Source organism: Amblyomma americanum, chromosome 4, assembly GCF_052857255.1.
Source record: "Amblyomma americanum isolate KBUSLIRL-KWMA chromosome 4, ASM5285725v1, whole genome shotgun sequence".
Lineage (NCBI taxonomy): Eukaryota > Metazoa > Arthropoda > Arachnida > Ixodida > Ixodidae > Amblyomma > Amblyomma americanum.
The window spans coordinates 3388772-3403099 of record NC_135500.1 but is presented as its reverse complement, the minus strand read 5'-3'; the positions used below and the strand labels follow the sequence as shown (position 1 = coordinate 3403099).

Sequence of the window (14328 nt, the reverse complement as noted above, 5' to 3'; positions counted from 1 at the left end):
CCACTTTGTGGTCAGTGAAAACTGGTTTTCAAAGTCAAACTCAGCCACCATGACTGATCAGTGAGCTGCTTTTCTCACCTCAACGCACTCTGGAGGACCACCAAGAACATGTGCTGCTGCGGAATGGCTCACAGAAAAAAGCCCCTGCCATGTTCCTCCAGGCACAAGAGAACTTCAAAACTGCTTTTTCCCGCACAAAAAACAAGTTATCCCCTGGATGTAGGGCTATGCATAGCTCATTTTCCAGTTCCACTGCCTAACTTTGGCTTTCTTTTAAAGGGGTTCGCAATCAAGGTGTGGTATGCCTGGAATGTTAAAAAGTGCCATTTCACAAACCTCCTCCAGGAAGATTTGTTTTGATGCGTTTTGTACAAGCTGAGTCATCTGCCGTCAAAATTTGGATTTCAGCATCTGCATGCCTTCCCCTCCTCTCGTAATTTTTTGCATGCTCAAAGGCCGGCACTCTGCCGCTGGCTGCCAACGCACAAGGGAATTCCCAAGAGGGCGGAGCTCCCTGACCCGCTGGGGCGGCACGGCAGCTGTGTTACATACTGAAGAATGTAACCAGCAGCTATCTCTTAAATCAGCACAGACATCTAACTTTTGGGTGCGTGATTTCTTATTTGTAATAATGCGTAAGGCACTATTACACATGGATTACCATGTGCATTCTCCTAAGAGCACTAAATAATTTATAATAGCATTTCTTCTTTGTGCTGTTTCAATTTCAATTTCAACAGCTGAATGAGAACTGTGATGTCAAAGTGTGGTTATAGGCCACGTGAGACATGAAAAAACTGCAATATAGTAGCTGCTTCTACATTCATTATCATTCCGGCTCTCGAAGAAGGCTGGCTTCAGCACTGTAGTGAATTGAAACAAGGGGGCAGCGATTATATTGTTTTTCATGCCTTATGTGACCTATAACCGCACTTTGACGTCACAGTCCTTTTTCAGCAGTTGAAACCGAAGCCGAAAATGCATGACAGAAAAATACGATTATGAATTATTTAGCGATCTCAGGCATACCGCACGGTTATTCATGCATAGCAGTGCATCAATCTAGAGAAGAAAACATCGCACAAAAATTAGGTGTCTATACTCTTTTATTAGAGATACACAGGAGCATAAAACAGAGGAGAGCGCGAGTATGAAAAACCCGGAAAGGGCACCACTGAGTGTAGAAGTGTGTATTCTTCAGCTCAGGTGTTGGTGACAATAGAATGTAAAGGTTGAGACAGTTTGTGGACTCTCCTTGAAAGGTGTTATAAGGTTTTGCATGTAGTTCAGTAATACTGAGCTCATCATGCAAGCAAAGCAAGTGGCACCCAAGAAATAGATATCCCGGAGGTATCAAAACAGGGAGCCAGGTGAAAACCAAGTACATTATACTCCTATAGCACTAGAAGACTTAATGTCACTCAAATCGAACAGCATCTCATGCACCTTATGTAACTCAGTTTCTTCCACTGCTATGCAGCAAAAAACACACACACTATGACATATTAGACAAAAGTACATAATGAAACACAAAACCAGAGAGGAAACACAAAGGAGCAAACAAAAAACAGCAAGGCGGAAATTTGGGCGAGTTGGTAAGTGTTCATTTTCGCTCTCAGCGCAACACGAACGGGACACAAGACGAAGGACTAGCACAAACAGGCGCTGACTATCAACTGGTTTTTTATTGAAGAACGAAAAGCGTATAAATACAAACAGTGAACTACTTATCAATCAACAAAAGTTATCTGGAAGGCACGAGGGAGGTCAGATAGCTCAATTCCCTCTCGGATAACATTATGGAAGGGCTGCTGAAAATGTATCAGCAGCCCTTCCATAATGTTATCCGAGAGGGAATTGAGCTATCTGACCTCCCTCGTGCCTTCCAGATAACTTTTGTTGATTGATAAGTAGTTCACTGTTTGTATTTATACGCTTTTCGTTCTTCAATAAAAAACCAGTTGATAGTCAGCGCCTGTTTGTGCTAGTCCTTCGTCTTGTGTCCCGTTCGTGTTGCGCTGAGAGCGAAAATGAAAACAAAAAACAGTTGAAAAAAACAAAAACAGTTAGCCTTGCAGTAGGAAAGAAACATATTAAGTTGGCATTTAAATGACGACAAAGATGGAGCTGTTTTAATATGCATACTGAAGAAGTTGGCGCGGAAAAACGAGGACAAGCGAGACAAACAAAGACGAGCGCTTGTCTCGCTTGTCCTGGTTTTTCCGCGCCAACTTCTTCAGTATGCATTTCAACCAACTAGCCCAACTTTCCGCTCTCCTAACCGTTTTAATATCATAAGGCAATGAATTGCAAAGTTTGATGAATGAAAATCCATCTGTATGAATTCCGAAGTTAGTGCGAACTTTCAGAACCAAAAAATTATGCCAATGTGAGAAGTGTGTAACATTTGAATTCTTGATGTCCTTTAGGAGTATGAATTGCAGAAGATTATGATCATTAACTACTCTAAAACCAAGTACACCAACATTGAATTTAATGAGATTATTAATATTGAGCATGTTAAGCTCGTTATACAAAGGGAATGTAGGAAAATACCGGTTATTCAATGTTAGACTTCTGACAGCTTGGTTCTGAACAAGTTGACGAGACGGTAAATGGGATCGGTATGTCAGCCCCCAAGTAATGCAATAATTTAGATGGCTGTGAATGAACGCATAGTAGAGAGTGATTAAAGTAGGCAAGTTGAAGAAACGACGAGCTCTTAATCGTACTCTAATTCCAAATGAAGTCTTTTTCTGTAATGCCTGCATATGCCAGTCAAATTTTAGACAAGGATCCAGAACCATGCCAAGAAACACACATTGATCAGTTGGATGGATAGGATGGTACAGAGGACAAATGTCTTTTCTAATTAGGGGCTTGGAGCTAAATATCATAAATTTTGATTTGAGAGGGTTAATCTGAAGCTTGTTTTTAGTACACCACGCAGCAACGTTATTAAGATCTTGATTCAGGGTCTTGGTGAAACCAGACATTTATTAGATGATGACAGAGTGGTATCATCCACATATAATATGCAGACAGAATTAGTGAGGCAAAAGGAAGGTCATTAATGAATTTTAATTAAAAATAGAAGAGGACAGAGAATTGAACCCTTAGGGACCCCGATACTGATAATTTTTTTGTCAAAGAGGAAGCCAGAGATATACTTACAATTTGCTCCCGGTTAGATAAGTAGCTGCGTAACAGATTTAGCGGGGTTCCAACGATACCGTAACATGCAAGCTTAGAGAAAAGAATGTCATGTTTCACTTCACTTCACTTTATTACCTTAAAGACCCCACTTTGGGGGTGTTACATAAGGGGTGGGAGTACAAATATAGGTTGAATATGATTGCTTACATGATATTTATGAAATGCATATTTAAATTGTTCACAAAACTTGACTGGCAGGTGATGGCATCAACGTCGTGGGGAAGGCCATTCCAGTCTTTAGCAGTGCGAAGAAAAAAGGATGCGGAAAAAGTGACGGTGCGGGTGCGTTGGCATGACACTTGCAGTGGATGGCCGGTGCGATGAGATATGTAGGGTGGTTGTCCGAGGGAACTGTAAAAAAACTTATGAAACAGACTACGAGAAGCAATGCGACGACGATGGGCAAGAGTTGATAAACCTGACTGTCGTTTAAGTGACGATACACTGATGTCGTATGAATAGGCAGAATGAACGAACCTCGTGGCGCGATTTTGGACAGATTCTAGTGAACTGATGAGATATGCTTGTTGCGGGCTCCAGATAGCAGATGCGTATTCTAGTTTTGGTCGAATGAGTGATTGGTAGGCGAGAAGTTTAATACTTTGAGGGGCGTGCCGTAGATGACGTTTCAAAAAACCCAATGACCGGTTAACTGATGCGACGATGTTCGTTACATGAGAGCACCAGGAGAGATCCTGGCACAAGGTGACACCTAGGTACTTGTATGAGTATACAGATTCTAGTAGAACGTTAGCAACGGAGTAAGGGAAAATATGGGGGTTACGCCGGTGGTGAAAAGATACGTGTTTACATTTATTAGTATTAAGCGACATTAGCCAGTCATCGCACCAGGCATGCACTGTGTCAATGTCGTTTTGGAGCTGTGCTTGGTCAAAGGTGTTGGAAATCGTGTGGTAAATAACGCAGTCGTCTGCAAACAAACGAACATTGCAAACCAGGTTTGAGGGTAAGTCGTTTATGTAGATTAAGAATAGGAGGGGAGCAAGTACAGAACCTTGGGGTACGCCTGACGTTACTGGAAGAGGGTTGGAACTCTGGCTGTTAGCGAGAACAAACTGGGAGCGGTTAGAAAGGAATTCTTCGATCCACAATAAGACGTTAGGATGCAGTTTTAGCATGGTTAGTTTTAGCAGTAAACGCCTCTGGGGAACTTTATCAAATGCTTTAGCAAAGTCTAGAAAAATAGCGCCAGTTTGTAAATTTAGGTCGAGGTTAGAGTGAACGTCATGAAGAAAGACGGCCAGTTGAGTTTCACATGACAAACCCTTGCGAAACCCGTGTTGTGAGGGATGAAAGAAGTTGATAGCGTCAAGAAAGTCCATGATTTGAGAATAGATGACGTGTTCCATGATTTTGCAAGGTATGCTGGTTAATGATATCGGACGGTAATTTAAAGGAGAATCTTTGTTACCGGACTTAAAGACGGGAATGACCTTTCCCACTTTCCAGTCATCCGGAATGGAACCTGTAGAAAGCGACTGTGAAAACAATAACAATAAGTACATTGCAGAAATATTCTTAGTGTTGCGCAGTATTTTGGAGTTAATTTCGTCGACGCCGGCCGATGATGAAGTTTTAAGGTGTTCAATGAGCGAGGAAATGCCGGCTTCAGAAAACGCGATAGCAGGCATGCTGGACTCTATATTGACGGCGGAAGTTGCAGTTGGTGGGTGAATTTCATTAGTGAACACAGATGAAAAGGCGTTATTAAAAATGTCAGCGCACTCAATGTCATCAACCTCCTCTCCAGACTCTTTAGTTAGAGTGATGGTATGTGCCAGGTGCTCACTTATGATCTGCCAAAACTTTCTGGGATTGGAAGTCAACAATTTGGGGAGGTCGTTGTGAAGGAAAGAGTATTTTGCGTTGCGAATTTCTGATAGGTAGGTGCGTTCGGCTGTATAGTATTTTTCCCATGCGCACTCGTCGTATTGCTTTAATTTTGCCGCACGGAAAAGACGCTTCTTTTTATTGTCGAGTCTTTTTATCGTTTTGGTATACCATGGTTTCTGGCGGTCCGAGTGGAAGCTTATTTTGGGGATGTATCTATCGGTTAGTTCGCTAACATTTTTCTTAAAACGGGACCAATTGTCATTTACTGAATTATCGTGAAAAGATGCTTCAAATGTTGTGAGATATTGGTTTAATTCAAGACTAAAGGCTTCATAGTTCCTTTGTCGTAGAGGCGAATAGTTTTGTTTTGATTCTGGCGTCGTGATGGGTGGAACTCAAATGTGGCGTGGATTACTTTATGGTCGCTGATTTCGCGTAGATAAGTGATAGATGAGAGGGCTTCCGGGTGGGTAGTCAGGATTAGATCTAGGATGTTTGCACCGCGGGTCGGTTCAGATACCACTTGAGTTAAGTTGAAGTTTAGGCAGACCTCGATAAAATCATTCACTTCCCTGTTGCCGACTGCTGTCTGTGTCTGCCAGTTGATTTCTGGAAAATTGAAGTCTCCAAAAAGAATGATATGCGCTTTTGGGTATTTCCTCGTTAATTGGCTGATCACGTCGTTAAGAATTCGAGAGAAATCGGAGTTGGTATTTGGCGCTCTATAACGCCCAGCAGTACGGTTTGGGGCGCAGCGCGACAAAGTAGCCATACTATCTCAAGGTCTGATGGAATATTAATAACTGTACACGAGAACTGATTGCTAACTGCGATGAAAACGCCTCCACCTCGAGCGGATGTGCGATCTTTGCGAAAAAGGTTAAAATTCGGTAAGTCAGCAAGAGCTTCAGTATCGGTGATGCCATTAGTGAGCCATGTTTCGGTAAGTATCAGCAAGTTACTAGCAGATGAACACACAAGATTGGAGATGATTTCGCGTTTCGGAAGAAAACTACGTATGTTTGTGAAAATCACCGTAAAGGAAAGATTAGGCTGGGGGGTGGCAGGTACATGAGCGGCTGGGGGCTGGCGGCGCAGCAACCGCTATGGTATCTCTTTTACAGATTGCGATGGTTCGTCGAAGATATATCGTCGGGAACCGATGAACAGGGTTTTGTATCGCAAAGAAAAACGGTTAGTCATGCTTTTGGCAAATGTAACTAGGTGTTTGCGCACATTGCGAACGCGGCGTGAAAAATCTTCACCGACGGAGTAGTCAGTGTCCTTGAATTTGCGGCCATTAGCTAGAATTTCGTCCTTCATTTTGAAAAGTGCGAATTTGGCAATTAACGGACGGCAGCGACCAGGTTCGTGGCGCCCAAGACGGTGAGTGCGGTCTATTGTTTTGGGGTCGAGGGTGATGTCCAAAAGTTCGAAGCAATGGCGAATTAGTAGCTTTTCAGAGTCAGCCCACGTTTCAGATGGGTCAGGGTCCGGAATGTTGTAGAATATGAGGTTGCTTCTTCGTGATTGGTTTTCTGCTTCGTCTATGCGATCCTCGAGATCACAGAGCTGGCGAGTTGCCTGGGTGGTGTGAGTGCTTAGGCCTTCTATCTCTGTGCGTAGTGACTGTATGGTTTGGTAATGACCTTCAAGAGCGCTGATGCGTCTGCTTAGATCAGAAATAAGGTTGTCTGTTGTTAGTAACTGGTTTTTGAGGTCTGCAACTTCCGCGATTAATGTCGACTGACTGGCGGACAATTTTTTAAGTTCCGTAACTACAGTTTCGAGTGAGGCAGGGCCGGGGTTAGTCTCTATGTCGCCGGACAACAAAAGCAAGGAAATAATGACATCAGAACACTAAGTGACAATGGCAAGGCAGCATTGCGGGCTCGGCAGCTGTATCAAAAAGTAATCACTAGATTTCTTAGCGTAAAGACAACATGGCTTACTAACCTGCATGGCGAGGCAGAACGGGTTAAGCGACCGCATCGTGACACAGCCACCGAGCCCACAAAGCGACGCCGGTGGCCGAAGCTGCTTAAAAGCTGGAGCGGGAGAGGATGTTGATGGCGATGGTGTTTCCAACTGTCTGTCGAGGGTGCAGTGCACTGGTGAGGTCAGCGCACGATCGGGCGAAGCGGTGATGGCGCAAGGCTGGCACATATCGGTTCGGTTGAGAGCGGGCGTCCATTCCGGCGAGATGTCCGGTGGACAGGCAGCAAGAGGGGCGGGGAAAAGCGTGGTAATCCAGAGGGGAGCGATCACCTGCATGGCGAGGCAGAACGTGTTAAGCGACCGCATCGTGACACAGCCACCGAGCCCACAAAGCGACGCCGGTGGCCGAAGCTGCTTAAAAGCTGGAGCGGGAGAGGATGTTGATGGCGATGGTGTTTCCAACTGTCTGTCGAGGGTGCAGTGCACTGGTGAGGTCAGCGCACGATCGGGCGAAGCGGTGATGGCGCAAGGCTGGCACATATCGGTTCGGTTGAGAGCGGGCGTCCATTCCGGCGAGATGTCCGGTGGACAGGCAGCAAGAGGGGCGGGGAAAAGCGTGGTAATCCAGAGGGGAGCGATCACCTGCATGGCGAGGCAGAACGTGTTAAGCGACCGCATCGTGGCACAGCCACCGAGCCCACAAAGTGACGCCGGTGGCCGAAGCTGCTTAAAAGCTGGAGCGGGAGAGGATGTTGATGGCGATGGTGTTTCCAACTGTCTGTCGAGGGTGCAGTGCACTGGTGAGGTCAGCGCACGATCGGGCGAAGCGGTGATGGCGCAAGGCTGGCACATATCGGTTCGGTTGAGAGCGGGCGTCCATTCCGGCGAGATGTCCGGTGGACAGGCAGCAAGAGGGGCGGGGAAAAGCGTGGTAATCCAGAGGGGAGCGATCACCTGCATGGCGAGGCAGAACGGGTTAAGCGACCGCATCGTGACACAGCCACCGAGCCCACTATGTTTAATCGCGTCAAATGCTTTTGAGAAATCAAGAAATACCAAACCAACAAAGTTGCCTATGTCAATTTCTAATTTACACCAGTAAGCAAAATATATTAATGCAAGGTTAGTAGAAAACAGTTCGAAATCCAAATTGTTTAGAATATAAAACATGGAACTTTTCTAAGTAGTTTGACAACCTTCGATGAATTAGGTTTTCAATAAATTTACTGAAAAAAGAGAGTAGAAATAGGCCGCTAATTAGAGAGTGAACATTTGTCACCTTTCTTAAACACTGGGATAACCTTGCTTGTCTTTAATTCTTGTGGGAAGACACCTGTCATGAATATAAGGTTTATTATGTAGGTTAGCACATCTGCAATGGTATCAATTACCACTTTCAAGTGACTTCCATGAATACTGTCTAGGCCTGCTCCAGATAGCTTCATGCTCATACCAAGGTTTCTTATTTCGTCAGGTGAAGTTGGATAAAGGAAGAATGATTGAGAACAGTGGCTTGGCAAATCAGGAGGCGCTGAAGACGGTTGGACAGGAAACGAAGAAATAAAGGAACTAAATGCCTAGCAATTTTGATAGGGTCGGATAATATGAGCCCCTCATGATTTATATTGGTTACAGCATTACTTGAGCTCCTATTAAAGAAAGCATTAATCAAGGACCTTTTTTTTTGCTATCTGGACCACTGATTATGATTTCGCTTTCGTAGTAGCTATTTCTAGAGGCCTTTAATAGCACTTTTAACGTGTTACTGTACTTTTTATAGCGCTTTTTGAGACGAATATTGAAAGGCTGCTTTTTTAATTTTTTATATAGGTTCTCCTTCTTGCATATGCTTATTAAGCAAGCCCTGAGTTAGCCAGGGGCATTGAGGCGATGCATATTTTTTCGTCATCGTACATACGTAGAAGATGATTCTAGACATTTAGTGATAATGTCGCTGAATTCACTATATGCCAACTGTGCATCAAATAATGAAGCAATAATTGCCCACTCAGAGTTTCTTATTAATTGAATAAACTTGGAACGATCAAAAATGGTCTCAACAAAGGAGCTATTGCCAATGCGTGGACTGCTGTCGAAGCGGAGAAGTATGGGGAAGTGATCAGTGATACTAACCTGAAGAACAAATGCTGATACAGTAAAAAGGAGGTTGGTCAAAATATGGTCAACCAGAGTTTCTGAATCATTTGTAGGGCATCGAGTGGGGATGTCAAGAAGAGATTCAATGCCGTACCCTTGATAACAATTAACATACGGGGCTTGATGGGGGAAGATGGATCTAACAAGTTGATATTAATATCACCCATGAGAACAACAGACATTTTTTTTCGACACAATGTCAAAAATATTACTAAGGCTTCACAAAAAGCTGGTATGGATGAGTGGGGAGATCGCTAAATGAAGCCAAATACAGTATTTTTGTTATCAATACGTAACACACTGTGGTCGACCTCGATCTAAGCTGACTCACAGTCATCGACACTCATGCAGAGATCTAGCCTCTGTTTATACCTTGTCCCTGGAAGAACGAAGATGGCTCAACTGCCATGAGGAGAAAAAGCACGATAATTATATTCAGGAGTGTAAGAAGAAAAACAGTACAGGTCACGAGACGAGACGCATATAATCGAAAAGGGATGAATGCACGACGATAACAGCAGTCGAAATTCAGGGAAATGTTTACGAAGACTGCGAGCATTAAAATGAACAACAGAATGATAACAGCTTTGAAAAATGGAATTAACTTTATTAACACTAATGCAGGTCATGGTGAGCTCTACAAATAGCGATAAGCCTCAACCTAACCAAACATGCTGCAATCGGATTCATTCCTTATCCAGCAAACGTCGCCTTCAGAAGTCTGTCTAGCCTTAATCACACAGTCGTAGGTCCACAAAAATTCTCAACCTTTTCTTTTCTTCAGTTTCAAGGCTTTACCAAACAACTGCTTGTTTTGACGGGTCAAATATCATTCACAAACACTGGCTTACTATTTGTAACGGCAAAGGCAATGTCACTTGTTTGCACACGAGCTTTGGCTCAATGGTTAGGACGCTCGGACTGATCCAGAGTACACGGGTTCGAACCCGACCGCGGTGGCCGCGTTTCGATGGAGGCGAAACACTAAGGCGCCCGTGTGCTGTGCGATGTCAGTGCACGTTAAAGATCCCCAGGTGGTCGGAATTATCCCTCCACTACGGCACCTCTTTCTTCCTTGCTTCTTTCAGTCCCTCCTTTATTTCTTCCCAAGTTGTGAGACAGATACTGCTGCATTTCCTTTCCCCAACAACCAATTTTCATTTTCACTTCTGAGCTAAGCACACGTGGAATGCCAACCAGAAAGAAACACAGATCCCAAAATGATCCAGGGCCGTGCTTCACTGCTGAGAATGAACGAATTTCCCAAACTCATTAGGTGGCGAACGCCATTCAAACTCTTTTATTTTATTTTTATTTAGGCATACTGTAAGCCTAATTAGGCTCTTACAGGAGCGGGCAAAATAATGGGACAATTATACAAAACAATAATATATCCAGTATAACATACACTAGATACAAAACATGCGCACTGCAATAGGATAGACCGTAGCAAGTAAGCTGATAACAAATATACAGTGGGTTAAGAGATCATCGACTGTCAAAGGACCTGCGCATTGCCATACACGTTCATTTCGATGCATCTAAAACACTGGAAAGAAGAACGACGAAACCACGAAGAGACACAATCAGGTCAACGCGACAGTCAAATGGCCAGAGTAAGAAGAAAAAATAATAATATTAAACTGAACACTCGCGGTGAATAACTGTTTTTCAAAGAATGACTCTACGTTGTCCAAAAAAATATCGAGAGACGTCGCCCATGAATTCGTGAGGCAGATTATTCCATTCTTCAATGGCTAATTCATTATTAAAATGATTCCCGTACACTGCTGCAGTATTGGCACTGCTTCAATGTTGACGTTAAAAGACCTATTTTCATGCCTGTATTAGGCTGCTATAAAAACAAGCTCTAGGTCATACACTCATGATGCATTCATGCTGTGAAATGTAGACCTGTAAGTGCCCCGCATTTGAAGTGACAGCAGAACTGCCAGTGTCTCTTTCCAACAGCAAGTGTCCACGATTCAAAAGCTTCCGAGAAAATACCGGCCACTGCTCAGGAAAAAGGGAACCAGCAAGACCTGTACAGGCACACACAGGCAGCTGCTCGATGCTGGAGTACACCGCCAGAATACAGCCCTGGTCTGCGCATCCACGGGCTCTCTATCTGGTGGAGCCCGTTCCCTGGTGCGTCTAGATTTGCGATGCTCCCAAAGTGCGAACGGCGGGGGGCCCTTTCATTGTTGCAGCGAAAGGTGAGGGCTAGAGGAGATGGCGATGATGACGCTGCGCTCTGTTTCGAGCAAGCCAACTTTTGGAAAGTGGAGCTTGCGGCAAGTTCAGTGTGCAACCCGTGGCATGCAATGGCCATGCTCCACAGTATAACCTTTTAACCGCCAACCCCGAACTGTGCTCGTCATGGGAGATTGTACCAGTATCACCAATGACAAGTCGCATTTGTCCAGCTCGAAGTTGTGCTGCTCCCACTGCGAAGATAAGTTATAGCCGGCAATTATGTTCCTCGCAAATTTTAACACTACAGCAGGACGGTACCTGTCCATAAAAAAAAAACTCATTTTGTGCCTTCAGCGCATGTTTTAAACAGCAGCCATGTCATATTGGTGCCAAACATAAAAAATGCTGGTGGAGGCAACGTCCTGAGAAAAAGAGCACCTTAGTGGAGCAGCCATTGCGCCAGCATGGCTAACACGCATCTGTTCTTCGCACCACAGGCGTTCCTGTCCCTGGCGACGTGTTGCCTGCTTGCTTCGCAGCCAGTCACACTTCATGAAGCTGGCTGTCTACCCGATGCCGATGCGACCGATCGCATTTGCCACGCATGCGCCTACATCGCGGAACAATCTCCTGTCATCGTACCAGATATCAGGCTCTTCGCTACCACAGCGACACCGCAGCAGCCCGAGCACTTTAAGGCCCTGCAGCCCGTCACCATCTTCAGTGGGCAAGGGAGCAGCCATTGCGCCAGCATGGCTAACACGCATCTGTTCTTCGCACCACAGGTGTGTAACCGGCACTCTCTTTTCGTTAAGAAAAACGATAACAGATTCCTTATTTCGCTCCCTTGCCCAAGGGTGATTTGTGCTGTTGCCTGCGATTGCTTTGACTCTGCATATCTGTTGCTATGCTGCGGCGACGTCGAGTCCAACCCTGGTCCCAACACACGTACCGCCTCTGCCTCTACTGATCCGGAACGCGATTCTCAGCAAATGAATGAGATAATGAAGTTACTTAAAGGCATTGACAAAAAAACGTCTGAACTCACGACTGGCCAAACTAAACTGAGTGCAGACGTTAACACAATCAAATCAAGCCAGGCAGTCCTCGAAACTAAGTTGCTTGATGTGTTCAACCGTTTGGAACTGATCGAAAGCAGATGCAAAACTCTGGAAACCCTAGAACTCGACGTCGCCGCAACTCAAGATACTGTCGAACAGCTGACTTCGCGACAGTATGAATTACAGGCTCATATAGATGACCTTGAAGACCGTTCACGACGGAACAATTTAATCTTACGCGGTATACCCGACGCACGTGAAACCTGGGAACAGACTGAAAAAAAAATTATCACTGCATTTTCAACTTCTTTAGGCACTGATTTTGATCAACCGGTCATTGAGCGCGCCCACAGGATAGGTACGTTCTCACATCAAAAATGTCGGCCTGTAGTTATCCGGTTCGGCTCATTTAAAGACCGTGGCAGAATACTAGCATGTCGAGCTAAACTTAAAACTGACAACATTTCTGTATCAGAGGATTTTTCGCCAGCAACCCGTAACGCGCGCCAGCAACTTACTAATTTCGCTAAAAGCCTGCCTCAGTCACCAAAGTTCCAGCTTCGTTACAACAAACTCTACGTTAACAATAAGTGCTACATGTACGACAGCGTGACAAACAACATCGAACTGATAAAGGAATTTCCCACCGAAGTACTCGAAGAGGACACACCGCGGTCGCCTTCACCAAATGCCCAAAACACCGAAAACGCCCCGTAGCATCACGAGAGGGGACGTGGGCAGTCGTCGCCTTCACCACGCACATCTGTTCTTCTCGCTAACGTAAGAAGTATCGTAAACAAACGTGATGCATTTCATTCCGTAGCTGACACGTGTAACGCAGATATTATTGCACTTACTGAAACATGGCTTCATTCTAACATTCGTAACACCGAAATTTTCCAGGACTCATCCCGATACACTTTTTATCGCTGCGACCGCACGTCACGTCAGGGTGGTGGCGTATTACTTGCCATTTGTAAAACACTCCGGTCTTACGCTATTAACATCACAACAGATCTCGAGATTGTCTGGGCATGCGTGGAACTTGGACACTCTAAAATTGTTTTCGGGGTATGCTACCGTCCTCCCAGTCACTCTGCTAACTTCCTCGATGATCTGCACGATGCCATAAATGCTGTTTGCACACGACACCCCCTGGCGCCTGTTTTCTTACTTGGCGACTTCAATCTTCCTAACATATCTTGGTCTTTTGATACCCCAGTTCAGAACCCTTCTTCTAACTTAAGCACCGATTTCTTAAACCTTTGTTCCCCTTTTTCCTTTTCCCAACTAGTCTCTCAACCGACAAGAATTACTAATACCACTGCAAACACGCTGGACTTAATACTGACTACCCATCCCGATATGGCCTCAGAAATCACTTACTTACCTGGTCTCAGCGACCATCTATCGCTCTCATTTGACATTTGCATCGTTACTCCCCCAGCTGAGAAGATTTCTAAACACATCCGCGACTATAAAAAAGCTGATTTTCAGGCCATTAACAGGGAACTCGCCGAATTTATCGATTATTATTGCAACGGGTTTGATGACCGCTCTGTCGATACTAACTGGAATCTATTCGTTACCAAGGTTAAAGAATTAACAGATACATACATACCATTACGGACAATCTGTTCCCACTCGAGAGCCCCGTGGTACAACTCCTATCTTAAACGACTGTCCAATCGAAAAAAACGTTTCTACCGAGTTGCGAAAAGGTCTGGTAGTAACGCAAAATGGGAGGCGTACCGCGAAGCTAACGCCGTTTACGTAACTGCACTTAAAAGCACAAAAAATAATTTTCTTCACAATACACTTCCTAGCATTCTTTCCACTGATCCTAAAAAGTTCTGGCGCATTGTCAACCCCAGCCACAGCGATACCATTAACCTATTAGACGAGA

At 44.7% G+C, this 14328-nt stretch overlaps 1 protein-coding gene across 3 annotated transcripts in view; it reads right to left on the bottom strand.

Annotated features, from left to right (window-relative positions):
• The window catches only part of LOC144127775 (RING finger protein 141-like), a 138101-nt gene that overhangs the window by 33446 nt on the left and 90327 nt on the right, over nt 1-14328 (bottom strand). The gene's annotated exons all lie outside the window — the stretch shown is intronic.